Source organism: Anabrus simplex, chromosome 7, assembly GCF_040414725.1.
Source record: "Anabrus simplex isolate iqAnaSimp1 chromosome 7, ASM4041472v1, whole genome shotgun sequence".
Classification (NCBI taxonomy): Eukaryota; Metazoa; Arthropoda; class Insecta; order Orthoptera; family Tettigoniidae; genus Anabrus; species Anabrus simplex.
The window spans coordinates 277,013,156-277,028,210 of record NC_090271.1 but is presented as its reverse complement, the minus strand read 5'-3'; positions in this window follow the sequence as shown (position 1 = coordinate 277,028,210).

Genomic DNA, 15,055 nt, shown 5'->3' with positions numbered 1-15,055 from the left:
ACCCTCCCACAAGAATTTTATTGGCTAGGGTTAAGCAACATATCCAAGCTGAAGAAGATACACCTGATTGGTCATAAATTAATTAAAGAAATTCGGGATTGGCAAAATACAAACCTGGCGGAAGGAAGGGGTTAATATTGACAACATAAACAATAACTGAAAGAAATTTAACAAAGAACAAACTTATGAACACAAAATTTCTTCAAAAATATAGTTCTTTCACTTCGCACTAGGGTGCATAATTGTATTTCCTCAGTAGTGCCATCTGGAAGAGAATGTCCACACTTCTTACTACAGGCAAAACAAAATACATCGAAAACGACCCAGTTCAGAAACTTCAAAATTTACAAGTAGTGACATCTTCTGAGAAACTAGAAAATTAACACAGTAGATAAAGTTCAGGCTTCCTCCAGTAGGGGAGTTTCAACTGGCACAAAGTTTGAATTAGCGGCATGGAGGTGTACCACCCGGTACAGACCTCCCCCCCACTAAAAAAGTTCCTCCCAGGGGAAACACAGAAGAAAATAAGGTCCAAGTTATGATGTTGATATAGAAGTTAATTGCAGAAGTATTTACCAACAAATATTCTTAAAATGATTGGATCCAGTTTCATAATTCTTTGATTACTATTGATGTAATGTCTTTGTGCTTGTAGAGGTTGAAATCAGAAGGGAACTTTTAGTTTTTTAAAGTTCAGGAAAAATTTTCTAAGTCCACTAGATATTGCAGTAAAATCCAAAACTGTAGTAATTGTTGATGTTAAATGTCCATGTAGCTGATTACATATATCCAAGGTTGATTAAGTTAGACGGCCAGGTCGGCCGCTGCTGCTTGTGTCCAGAGGAGGCCGCTCGGACCCCTCAAGTACCCTGAGATACCGCTCGCCCGCACTATGAGAGGAGTAGTGGAGTTGAAGCACGCCGCGCCCGCGGCGAACATGCAGGTCGCGGGCCAGTTACACGTTGTGCGCCGCACATCAGCCTTGGCCGGGAGGACGACTCCGGCTCGCCGTACACTGGTTGGCCTCACTGGAGAAGGGCGGGCCCGTACCCTGCCTCAATAGCGGTACGGCGTCGCGCTGCTGCGGGGGCACTGAAACATTAAAGCTCGGCGGCAGAATTTTGTTGGACCATCATCATTTTTTTTAGGGCACAGGCTTTGTGGAGAGGTTGAGGGGCCAGCGGCGTGAAGATATTCTTTTCATATACAAGCCACTGTATGTTATGTTAGCAGGAGACGGGAGCGTGGTAATGGCCATGGTAAGGACAGGACGGCAGTTTAACTGATCGGGCAAGGTTTACAATAAATGCTTAAATATAAAAAAATATTATTGAAAGGGCAGAAGACCTTAAAAGTGAAACCCCTCAAAAAAATATAACCTTCCTATTTCATTCAAAATTATATGAAGCAAGTTAACACAGAAATTACACCGGTTTCACCTGTGACAGGTGAACCCTAAATATCCTCTCGGTGGCTGGATTGCTTAACAATAAGGTAACGGGAGTAAGGAAATCGAGAATGATACACGGCCCATGAAATCTATGTGCAAGCTTGCCCGCGGGAACAAAATACTTGACTATCACCTGGTCACCTACCTTCAAATGGGTGGGTCTCCGTCCACGATCATGTCTTTCCCTAACCTTTTCATGAGACACCTTAAGATTGGCTTTAGCCTTCTTCCAAAGATCTTTAATGTTATCTGGATCTATTGTCTCAGGTAGAATGTCACTCAGAGACCAGAGATTAGAGAGCGGCGTGTTGGGAACAAACTTGAACATCAGCGAAGCTGGCGTAAATTTATGTGATTCATGAACAGCCGAGTTCAAAGCAAAAGCTAACCAATGCAGGGACGTGTCCCACCTAGAATGATCTTCATGATGATAGGCAATAAGGGCCGACCTGAGATTACGATTAACCCGTTCAGCCAGAGATGGTTGAGGATAATAAGCAGAAGTTGTCACATGAGAGATGGACAGGTCAAAACAGAATTTACGAAAAAGATTAGATGTGAAAGCCTTAGCATTATCAGACACAATATATTGACACGGACCAAAAGAAGCAAAGATTGAATTTAGACAAGTAATGGTGGACTGAGCGGTAGCCAGCTTAGTCGGAAATAACCAGGAAAATCTTGTAAAACCATCTACACATACAAAGATGAACTTGTTGGCATTTCCCTTCGACTGGGGGAAGGGTCCTACATAATCAGTATACAGGCGTTCCATAGGGCGCGACGCTTGATGAGAAGACAGCAGGCCTACCTTGGTGGACATGGTTGGTTTACTAAGCAAGCAGGATTTACAAGCCTTTACTAGTTCACGAATTTCACCGTCCATGCCCTTCCAGATGAACCTTTCACGAATCTTTTCACGAATTTTAACGATGCCTAGATGCCCCCCTAATTGGGTCTCATGATAGTATTTGAAGATCATAGGTACAAGAACAGCTGGGACGACAACATTCATCGTCTTATCATGCCTCGAAGGGCAACATAGAACACCATTCCTCAAGACATAAGGGACAACATGTTCCCCAGAAGAAAGGGTTTCCATTATCGGAGCCAGCGTCGGATCTTCACGTTGGTATTTCTCAATGTCCCTAAAGAGCATGGGAGCATCTGTTAAGATGGCATTAACCTCAGGGAGTATGGATTCGGGAGATGATGAACTATCGACCGGTTCATGGGTCTCGACGTCGTTGGAAAACATACGGCTGAGTCCGTCTGCGACAGCATTTTCAGTACCTCTGATATGCCTGACATCGAATTGGAAGGCAGAAATTCGGATGGCCCAAGGGGCTATACGACCAGTACGACGCGGCCTACCTAAGACCCAGCTTAAGGCTTGATTATCCGTTTCCAGGTCGAATTTGACATGTTCCAGATAGAGACGGAACTTTTCTAAGGCAAATAAGACTGCCAAACCCTCGAGCTCATAGATGGAATACTTGGCTTCTTGAGCCGAAAGAGTCCTAGATGCATAGGCGATGGGTCGCCTCCCTAGTTCAGTCTCTTGAAGAAGGACTGCAACTACCGCCGACGACGACGCGTCGGTTTGGACGATGAATTTCTTCGACAAATCGGGCATAGCAAGGACAGGGGCATTACAGAGAGCTAATTTTAGGTCTTCAAAAGCGGCTTGTTGAGAAGGTCCCCACTCAAATTTGACGCCTTTCCTACGGAGTAAGTTCAAGGGCGCCGCTCTATTAGCGAAATTTGGAATAAATTTCCTGAAGAAATTCACCATACCAATGAACCTGGCAATACCTTTTATGTCCTTGGGAGGTTTAAAATCACGGATGGCCTGTGTTCTAGAATGATCGACAGCAACACCATCAGGTGACACAATATGCCCTAGGAATGACATGGAGGGCTTAGCAAAGGCAACCTTGGACAACTTCACAGTTAACCCGGCCTTACGAAGGCGGTTGAGAACTTCTCGCAGATGATCTAGGTGTTCTTCAAAAGTCTCCGAAAATACGACATCATCAAGATAGTGATACAAGTACTCGAATTTGATATCGGAGAAGACCCTATCTAGCAATCTAGTGAGTACAGCTGCTCCCGTGTGGAGCCCGAAAGGCACGCGATTGTATTCATACAAATTCCAGTCCGTGGCAAACGCTGTAAGGTGTTTAGACTCTTCAGCTAGGGGAATTTGATTATAAGCCTGATTCAAATCCAAGATGGTGAAGAACTTGGCCTTACGAAACCATGAAAAACAAGAATGAAGGTCAGGAAGGGTCACAGATTGTAACACCACCTTCCGATTGAGAGCCCTATAATCAATGACAGGCCTGAAGCCCCCTTGGGGTTTCGGGACTAAAAAAATAGGTGATGAATACGCTGACTTAGAGGGCCGAATAATACCATCCTTCAACATTTGATCAATGATTTCCTTCAGAGCCTTCATTTTAGGTGGAGATAGCCTATAAGGTGGAAAACGGACAGGAATCGAATCCGTGACCTCAATTTTGTATTCAATAAGGTCAGTAACACCGAGAGTATCAGAGAACACCTCCGAAAACGACTGACACAACTTACGAATACTATCAGCCTGCTCATCAGGTAGATGTCTAAGGTCTAACAACATCTCATCCTGGGTAGGCGAAATAGAGGAACATGATACAGAATTACACTTTAACAAGGGGATTTTACAATTGGAAGCAAATTTGAATGTGCACGACTTACTCTGAAGATCGAGCACTAGACCGGTGTGAGAAATGAAGTCAGCTCCCAATATTATGGGGCAAGACAAGTGCTTGGCCACAAACAATTTAACTTTCCACGTAAATTTAAAAATGCGAATTTTGCCATGTAAGGAATCTAAAATTTCTAATGGAGAAGAATTAGCCGAAACATATTGAACAGACGATGAACAATAGTCAGGAAGTTTACAAATAGATTTCAATTTAGAATACCATTCAGCCGAAATAATTGAACAAACACTGCCTGAATCTAATAGAGCTGTTACAGGTTCATTATTTAACTCCATTTTGAGGAAGGGCATAGGTGCGGATAAATCCGCCGCAATCCTAAGACATTCTTTCGGGCATTCAAAAGATAAATCTGAAGATTGAGTTTTCCCTGAATTTTCGACCTGTTTACCAGGGGCTGAGCCTCGGGAAGATGGATTAGTCGACTCAGCCGAAGCCACTAGTCACTTTTTATTATTGGCATTGGTGGAATTTGCACCAGAAGTTGAGCAAGAGGGGGTGCTATTTGAATTTGGGCAATTCTTGGCGATATGTGAGAAAGCCTCACATTTAAAACAGCCTTGAGATGACCCTGCTCCATTCCTTGTCCCACTAGACTTGATTGATGGGCACTTGTTCCGAAGATGGTCAGGCGACCCGCAAGCATAACATTTACGGGGTGTGACTTGTCGGCGAGGTGGAGGCCGAGGATTACTAAAAGAAGGAGGGAGTTCTTTCGCGACACGCAAGGAATCGGCGTATCTAACTCCTTCCGCTGAGACGGCCAATGCTTCAAGTTCAGAGAAGGTTTGCGGGCACGCCGCGAAACACAAATATGACCTATAGGATGGTGAAATACCTTCCACAATAGCCTGTACAATCTGATCTTCAGGGAAGTGAAGAGCAAACACCCTAGTATAGAACTTAATATCTTGGATGAAATCTGCCAAGTTTTCATCCAACCGCTGTACACGATAATAGTACTTCTGAATAAGTGAGGACCTTGCCCTAGCCGGAATGAAGTTAGCTAGGAAGTGGGCGTGGAAGTCTTAATAGATGATTGCTCGGCAATGGCTTTTACTATTTTGTCTGAGAGGATACCAATTGCATAGGGATAGATGATTTGCAAAATCTGACATGGAGAAAGAGAAAAAACAAGGGCATGATCCTGAAATTCAACTAAAAACCTTAGGAATGAAATAACGTCACTGGTAGTGTTAACAGAAAACTTAGAAATACCTCTGAGCAACATTGCTAATGGATGGGGTAAACTGCTGAAACCCGGAGACGTAGTAGGAAGGGGCCTAAGTGGCGGAGAAACAGATTCGGAAGGAGCATTATTTAACACAAAGGGAGGAATGGACTTGCGACGATCTGACATAGTTTCTAATGGGGCAGATGTACGTTGGGTAGTCGCCTCAGTACTACATCCTTCCTCTTTCGAGGAGTCCTCTCCACTAACAGTATTTACTACCATAGGTTGGTCGACTTTAGGGATGGCAGATCCAGATAACAACTGACTAACCTTACTAGACATCTGGGACAAGTTTTCGGCAAGGACGCTAGCTTCCTTACCCTGAACGTCATTTAACTTCAGAGACAATAGATCACATACCCTATTATAAAAGTGGTACAACCTAGCCTGTACTCTTTTGAGTTGATTAGGAGATGGATTACTTACTTCAAAAAAACTAACTACGGATGCTAGCTCAGTAGTATTGTTATAGATCGTGGAGAGAGCATCGTCAATCTCTTTCTCTCCCAATGTCGGGATGGTAATAGACAAATCAAGGGAATCTTTTAGTTTATTGGAGTCGACTGCAACCGTGCCTCCAGATTGAACCTTTTTCTGAGAGATAGTTCGTAAATTAATTCCTCTTTACGCAAATAGAAAGGATGAAGAACCTAGCGAGGGCCAGATATGATGACAGAACAATTTTGAAAAAGGGATAATCAAAAATTCCTGCAACTGAGAAAATAGTTAGAGTTCTAATCAAAGCAATGTTTAGCCGTCAAAACGGGGTAAATTGAGACCCATTTCACCACGCTCTGCTACCACTTGTTACGGAGTATCGTGGATTTGCAGAGGTGAAAGAAGGTGCGGGTGTGAACAGGTCTCAAAATACGAAATTAAAGTTAAGATAAAATTTAACAAGGTTATATTTTCTTAGCAAAATCAAGAAATAACAAGAATGGCAGGTACAGAGTAGCAAGACAACAAATGTACAATTACAGTATTCACAGGATTTGGGCTTCGAGCCCCGGACTCACAATTCTTGAGCAATTAGCCCAACTTTACCCAAAAACAAGATTCGACAAAGGGGCAGAAGACCGCAATCATGTTCAGGAGCACTTGCTCCCAATTACAAAATAAAGCCTCCTCGAGGCACCCAAAATCAATTTCAAAAGAGCAATCCGCTCTCAAAGTTTAAGCCTATCAAAGGTCACACCAAACTCGACTTTCCAGCTGTCCTCCAAGGACATAGACACAGGGGTAAAAAGATACCCAACCTACTGAGGCCTATTAAGTGAAAAACAGAAATATTACATGGCCTCGACAATACCAATTTGAGAGGAGGCGAAGCTGCACTCCTAATACATTTTGTTTAAAACCTACTTGGCACTAGGCCGTTAATGCAAGGGCTAATCCCATACTAAAGAGGTGACTTATATGAGAAGACAATTTATATTACGCTAGAATGGAAGAAACGGTTGAGAAAATAAGTTCACCTCAAAGCAATATGAGTGGGAGCTCGAGAGGGTTAAGCACTCTCTATCCCAATTTATATTTTAAACAGATAGAATTGATACCGAGTGTCTTTACATTTTAAGGAAAAGTTACATGGTAAAAGGCTTCGGACCTGCCCCGAGAGTTAAACTGCTGAGCTAGCAAGAAAAGAATTTATTAAAAGGCCATTACCTTGTGGTTGAACTGCTGCCCGAAGAATGAGGCGCTTCCCGCCCCCTGCTACGTACTTTACACACTGATAGCTGTTACTGAAGTGGCGCGGAGACCCGAAAATCAGCAGTTTATATACCCTCGCGGAAAGTTCGAGGCGTTTCAGGAATGAGAACACCCTCCCACAAGAATTTTATTGGCTAGGGTTAAGCAACATATCCAAGTTGAAGAAGATACACCTGATTGGTCATAAATTAATTAAAGAAATTCGGGATTGGCAAAATTCAAACCTGGCGGAAGGAAGGGGTTAATATTGACAACATAAACAATAACTGAAAGAAATTTAACAAAGAACAAACTTATGAACACAAAATTTCTTCAAAAACATAGTTCTTTCACTTCGCACTAGGGTGCATAATTGTATTTCTTCAGTAGTGCCATCTGGAAGAGAATGTCCACACTTCTTACTACAGGCAAAACAAAATACATCGAAAACGACCCAGTTCAGAAACTTCAAAATTTACAAGTAGTGACATCTTCTGAGAAACTAGAAAATTAACGCAGTAGATAAAGTTCAGGCTTCCTCCAGTAGGGGAGTTTCAACTGGCACAAAGTTTGATTTAGCGGCATGGATGTGTACCACCCGGTACAATTATCATCATCATCATCATCATCATCATCATCATCATCATCATCATCATCGTCATCATCATCATCATCATCATATCTTCCCTATCCAGCTTTCCGGCCGTTGGCAATTCTACAACATGGTACGTGTTGGCTACCACAGCAGTTGCTCGTCTTCTCTCTCTTCCCATTTGCCCTACAAGACAATCTGCAGAACCTTGTAGTTTTTTCCATGAAGTATAACGCCCAAGTAGGCTTTCTTTCTGATGTTGACAGTAACCGGTAGTTCTCTTATACTGCGTACTCGTTGTAGAAACCTGTTTGTTGCTTACATATTGAACTGAGGAATTTTCTAACATTCTTGTGTGTATCCACATTTCGAAAGTTTGTAACTTCTAAAATGTGTGCTGTTTCACAGTCAATGTTTCAACACCATACAGCAGGGCGAACATCGCATAACATTTTTCCATGCGCTATAGGAATTTTGAATTGAGAGCAACACTGCATAAGAAATATATCTTTCTTTCTTCCTTTCTTAATCTGTTTACCTTCCAGGTACGGTTTTTCCCTAGTATTCAGGGAGGGATCCCGCCACTACCGCCTCAAGGGCAGTGTCCTGGAGTGCGAGACTTTTGGGTCTGGGGATACGACTGGGGAGCAGGGCCAGTACCTCGCCCAGGCGGTATCACCTGCTATGTTGAACAGGGGCCTTGCTGGGAATGGGAATATCAGTAGAGATTAACAAGGAAGAGGGAAGGAAGTGGCCGTCACCTTACGTTAGGTACCATCTCGGCATTTGCCTGGAGGCGAAGTGAGAAACCACGGAAAACCACTTCGGGGATAGCTGAGGTGGGAATCGAACCCACCTCTACTCAGTTGACCTCCCGACGCTGAGTGGACCCCATTCCAGCCCTCATACCACTTTTCAAATTTCGTGGCAGAGGCGGGAATCGAACCCGGGCCGCTAGGGGTGGCAGCTAATCACGGTAACCACTACACCACAGAGGTGGACTTTAAATGTTTCGTTCTGTTCAATGTGGTTCTAGCTATTTCTATGAGGTCTTGATTCCCAAACAGCGATCCAGAGCCTCAACAAGCCAGCAACCAAGGTACTCTAACTTGTTGACTTGTTGACTTGTTGGATTAAATGTTCATTAAGTTTTACAGAAGCCACTTTTTTCTTTATTTATCTGAAAATTGTTTGTTTTGTTTTAATCTTTTTCTACACCAGTGTAATTCGCCTTCTCTAGAACTAGCTGTATGTTCTCTATAATATCACTAAAAATTACTGTAAAAAATGAGTGTTGTAGTTTGCCTTTTATTTCTCTCACATCCGTATCTTCAAGTGGTTTCTCAAAAGGAGGATCGGAGTATAGATTGAAGAGTAAAGGATAAAAACGCAGCCTTGTCTGACTCCTCGAAGAATATTCAGGTAAACTAAACTCGTTTCTTCATCCTGAGGTGATGCAGCTTTTATCAGGCACACTCCAAATGGAGGTGAGCTGCATGTACCATTTCAACCGCATACCAGTCCTCCTGACATTCTTAAATTCCTGGCAGTACCTGGAATCGAACCCGGGAAATGGAGAACGGCAGCTAATAGTGCTAACCATTACGCTAAGAAAATATTCAGGTGATTAGTCACTACTTCATAAATCTTAATTACAGCCTTTTACTTCCAGTACAGGGTCTTACTAGCTTTGTCATTTATCGCAGGTCCATGTAACTATATCTTGAGTTCCTCGTTTTTGACTGTCATAACCTGTAAATAGTTTCTCGAGTTCCTAAACTCTTTCCAAACTTTAACTCAATATCTCACAATGTTTTTCCATTCTGTCACGAACTGTTCTCTGAATAGGTTTTAGCAAATGGCTCATTTTCATTACAGGGCTTGGAATGTAACTTCTTAGGCCGGGGAATGAAAGTCGATGTCAGCCAATCGTCTGTGTTTTCTCTATTGTCATATGTATAATTGAATATGTTTCTATTTTATCAATTCTACTTACATCTGCAATTTTTAGGAGCTTAGCTGGGATTTAATCAGATTCCACAGTCTTCCTGTCTTTCAGAAGTTTCAACCCATGAATCAATTCTGATTTTTAGATAATAGGTCTTTAAGAACATTCGGGCCTTCAATCAGCAGCATTTTCAACATCACTGAAAGGATTTCCGATGTATTCTTCCCAAGCTTTCAGTTTATTATAGATACTTATTATCAGTTTTATTTTTCTTCCCCTTAAACATTACGCCTCTTCTTTTGTCCTCAACCAGTTTCATTTTTCATAGCTTTATGTATATTAAATGCATTATGATTTTGAACGGTGTTTTCCATTCCTTACCATTTTTCTTTCATCCAGTTGTGTTTGGTTGTCTTTAACCTTCTTAATTTGACGTTTTATTTTAAGATATTGAGTTCTATTATTTTCCAGCTGATTAGTCACTAATTCATCAATCTTAACTACAGCCTTTTACTTCCAGTGTAGGCTCTCGGTATATCGGATGTCTTCGTCATTTATCGTAGTTGCATGTAACTGTAGCTTGAGTTCCAAGAAATCCATCTATTTTTTGTTCTTAATCTTACTGTCTGTTTCTTCTCAACAGTATTATGGTAGCCTCTGTTTGTTTTTAGTTTTCTTCAACATGTAGCTGACAGCTGTAAACTACTTTCTGATATACTGCATTCACAGTTTTGGACAATAATATATTTGATTTCTTTGTCAACCAGATTATGGACATCAATTCGGGAAGCAGTCTTATTTTCCGTGCAATCTTCAATCTCGAAACTGCGTTAGCCATCAATTGATTGTGCTCAGATCCGATATCAGCACCACAACAAGTTGTTATCCTCTTCATAAAATTCACGAAACATTCATAAATAAGAAATTATTATTATTCCTTTCTTATTCTTTTTATTGCTATCTGACTTAGAAAATTCATTGCCTGCCAACAACTTAATTTTGAAGTCTTGTATTTTCTTGAAGATAATTTCTGAATATTGTAGACTAATATTGTAAACGGATTTGATTCTGTCACATATGTATAACAATAGGGATTGATAGGAAATTATTTGATCCCTTTTACGAATTATGTATTTTGCCGAACAGAACAGAAAATAAATTCACTCAACACGCGTAGAACTGTAGCCTATCAATCTGGGCGCCGTCGAGGGACGCTATGCCAGGTCCCCTCCCGGAAGCACATTACTGCCACACCGTTTGCTCGTGTTATGTACGCTCATGGCCTTTAGCCACAACACCTGGTCGTTATGCAGTCAGGTGGTAATATTCTGCGAGATACATCTTAGGGTGCATGTAACCACCAAACGATCTATGAATATAATACCACAGAGGTACATTATTCCTATTCATTCATACATTTATCCTCGTACGGCGGTGGAAATGAAATGTCGTATGACTTTTAGTGCCGGGATATCCCAGGACGGGTTCGGCTCGCCAGGTGCAGGTCTTTCTATTGGACACCCGTAGGTGACCTGCGCGTCGTGATGAGGATGAAATGATGATGAAGACAACACATACACCCAGCCCCCGTGCCATTGGAATTAACCAATTAATGCTAAAATCCACGACCCAGCCGGGAATCGAACCCGGGACCCTCTGAACCGAAAGCCAGTACGCTGACCGTTCAGCCAACGAGTCGGACAGGCGGTGTAAGTAAACGGCATATTGAATTTACAGTAATATAAACAAAGCAACTCATTAGGACTATACTACGACACGGTGAGACAGTACTCCAACCAGACTGCATTTATGCTTCAGAATTCCTAGGATTTACAACCTGTAAAGTCATTGAAGAAATTGAGAAGAAGGAAAAATTATTTTAATGAAAATTATCGGAGAGATGAATGTGCTGACACATGCCGATTACGCAGTAACAATGAAGTATATAAAATATGCAGCAGGATATAAGATACCATATGCAAACGAAGGCTGACATTCCTTGGACGTATTTCAAGAATGCCCGATAACAGACTCACTAAGGAAAGTTTTATAGTCGTTTCAACAAGCCCATTGGGAAAGGCAACTCATATGATAAACGGTTTGTTAACACCAAGATGGATCTGCAAGGAATGAATAACATAGGTCAAGACATCCACAACAGAGCCACCCTCAAGAACAAAATACACACATTTGAGGGCTTCATAGATCCAGAAAGAGAGACCGAGAAGAAACAACATCGGACGGCTGAAAAGAAAGAAACTGTAGGCAAGAGAATGAAGGAATAGTGGTGCCGAAGAAAAGTGAAATCATGGTCCATAATTGGCCAACGTCGATTATAAATGAAACAGAGCTCCTCATTTCGTGTTAGCTATGGCCATCTAATTTGCTAATTATTGGGTAGATATACCGGAGGAAGAAGTTTTCAGTATCCATCCGATTGAAACCTAACGTTCTATTATCGAATCAGTTGCCTAAGTGGTACAGGCTGCTCACCGGTAAGCTTGCTTTCGGGAGATGATTTGAACCACATCGTTTATTTATTTATTTAGCGTATGACATTAAAAATAAAAAAACACACAATCACAAATTAAATATACAGTACACTATGTAGGTTACAATTTCACCATCAAGCTCTGCAAATAGTCTATACAAGAAGGATTTGGGTCAAGAAAGTCTTTTGGGCTACCCTGATAAGCACTCGGGGGGCACTGTTCCACTATATGACGAACTGTTTGCTTAGGGGCACCGCAGATACAGTACATTCCGGGGAGGGAAGTTTGCCCCATTTATAGAGGAAGTCAGCGCACTTTCCATGGCCTGTCCTGATACGATTGAGGGTTGTCCAGATTTTGCGAGGTAGGTCAAATCCTTTTGGAATACTTGTTATACAGAGGAAGTTCTGATACTCAGCTGGAGCCATACAAGTCCATTCTTGAAACCAATCCTGCTGCAGGCTGAATTTGTCAACCAGGATTTTGGTAGTCCTTATTGGTGGATTTCTGGACCGAAGTCTGTTGTTCAAGGCGTAGGGTATATCTCCATGAATTGGCAGCCATGGACATGGTCTTCTTGGGTTTCCCATCCCACATCGAACAAGAGATTTACCTTAAGATTGTTTCCTTTTCCGTCCTAGCCCTCTCCTCCCCCACAGTCGCCGAAACCTAATCTGAGTTAGTGCGATGTAAACGATTAGCTAAGAAAGAAAGGCCAGTTTAAGGGTGCACCTTCATCAATGCAGTTTATTCCTAACTGTGCTTGTATATACTCATTCCCAGTACCCTACTGCAATTGTTACCACCTGTTTGTGCCGGTGATCATTCTCGCTACATTCATGTCTGTTACTTCTAACTTGTGAAGAAGATATCCTGAGTCCATCCAGCGTTCACTTTCTTAAATAAAATATAGTCTGAAAAGAGACCGGTGTAAAGATAGTTTTGTCCGGGACCTTACATACTTCTTATAGAATACTGTCGATAAGAACTGCGAACTCACTGTATTAGCTTTGCTACAACTTGATTCATTATCACTTGCTATATTATCATTCTTAGTAAGACAGGCGACGTCAGGAAGATTAGGAGGAATATTGAAGAAGATTAGTGAACTGACTCAAGCAATGAGAAAAGGACGCCTGAAGTTTACCTGGCACAACCATCGCATGAGTATCAATAGAATGGCAAGGACGATCTGCGATTACACAAAAAAGCACCACGACGAGGATGAAGGAAGTAAATAAAATATTTATGTAAATTAGTCTTAGACACTAAATGTATGTTGAACAGAAACACATTCAGATTGATAATCAGAACATACAAGGAGTTCCAGAAACACGAGAAACAGCAGTGGAACCTGTCAGACCGAGAGGGAGAGGCCAGAACTAAACACATGATTAAATTCTTGGAGTCGAAGAGATTGGAAGCGAAATATAAGCTAAACCCGGTCCATAGATGGACCAAACTGATTTAATAATAACATTAATAATAATACCATTGATGCTTTCATGGCCCGAACTTATAGACATAATATGGGCTTTTGGTCTTATGCCCTGTCAAGAAAAGGAGGTGAAATTCTTTACGTTTCGCAGAGAAATTTGCTTTGTGTCTTCAGAAGAAATCTCGACTGTTCACAAGGAGGACTTCTCCAAGAATAAAATTGGAATTTAGACTTTAATAATAGAAGTGGAAGTGATACGTTCATTCGCCACCAGATGGTTCACCATACGCGGCACGTTAGCTGGTTCCTCAGATTCCGCTTCGAATGCTAACGCTGTACCACGTACTTTGAGCCATCTGGTGACGAATGAACGTACCATTTCCACTCCCATTATTAAAGTCTAAATTCAAACTTTATTCTTGGACTTCTTCCTTGTGAACAGTCAAGATTTTCTTCTGAAGACGCAGAGTAAATTTCTCCGCGAAACGTAAAGAATTTTGCCTTATTTTCTTGACAAGGCTATAAATCCATTATCTAAAAGTAATCCTTGTCGATGCAGCCACATCCCACGGTCTTCAGCAGTCCTTTTCATCGTGACATAGGAAGCAAAACCCAGCTGAGTGATTATGTTCCTAAGGTATGAGAGACGTGGTCTTCCCCTCGACTTCTTCCCTAGGACCTTTCCTTCAAAGACATTCTGGAGAAAGGTGTCATGTCGTAGGACGTGTCCAAGAAATTTAGCTTTCCTTTGCTCTATTGAATAAATTAAGGTCCGTTTCTCATTAACTTCATTCAAGATTTGGATATTAGTCTTTTTGTTCTGTCCAACTCGTCCCTGTCAGTCTTCTCCAGAACTACATTTCAGCAGCTTCTAGTGTTGATTGTGCTTGTTTCCCCGAAGTCCAGGTCTCACAACCGTAAGTTAGTACACTCCAAACAACGGTTTTAACAACTTTCTTCCTGGTTTCAATTCTTATGTGCTTATTTAACAGTAGATTTGTCCTGTTTTGAAACACTTGCTTTGCCATAGCAATTCTTCTTTTGACTTCTGTCAGGTACGGATTATCATTGGGAATAACACTTCCCAGATAACAAAATTCTTTAACCTGATCTATTTGTTCACAGCCTAATTTAATGTTTGTTTTCAATTCAGTCTTCTTCTTTTGAACGACCATCATTTTTGTTTTCTTTGTGCTTATTTTTAGCCTGAACTTCTCTAACGTGTTGTTTAGTATACCGAGCATCCTTGTCATTTTGTGCTCTGAATCAGCTATCAGTGCAATATCATCTGCAAATCGAATACTATAACTTTGTTTACCATTAAAATTTATCCCTTTGGTTTTTTCTTTTACTGTTCTAATAGCGAATTCTATGAAAATATTAAACAGATAAGGTGATAAGGGACAGCCTTGCCGCACCTCTCTTCTTATTCTTGCTTCTCTTGTCG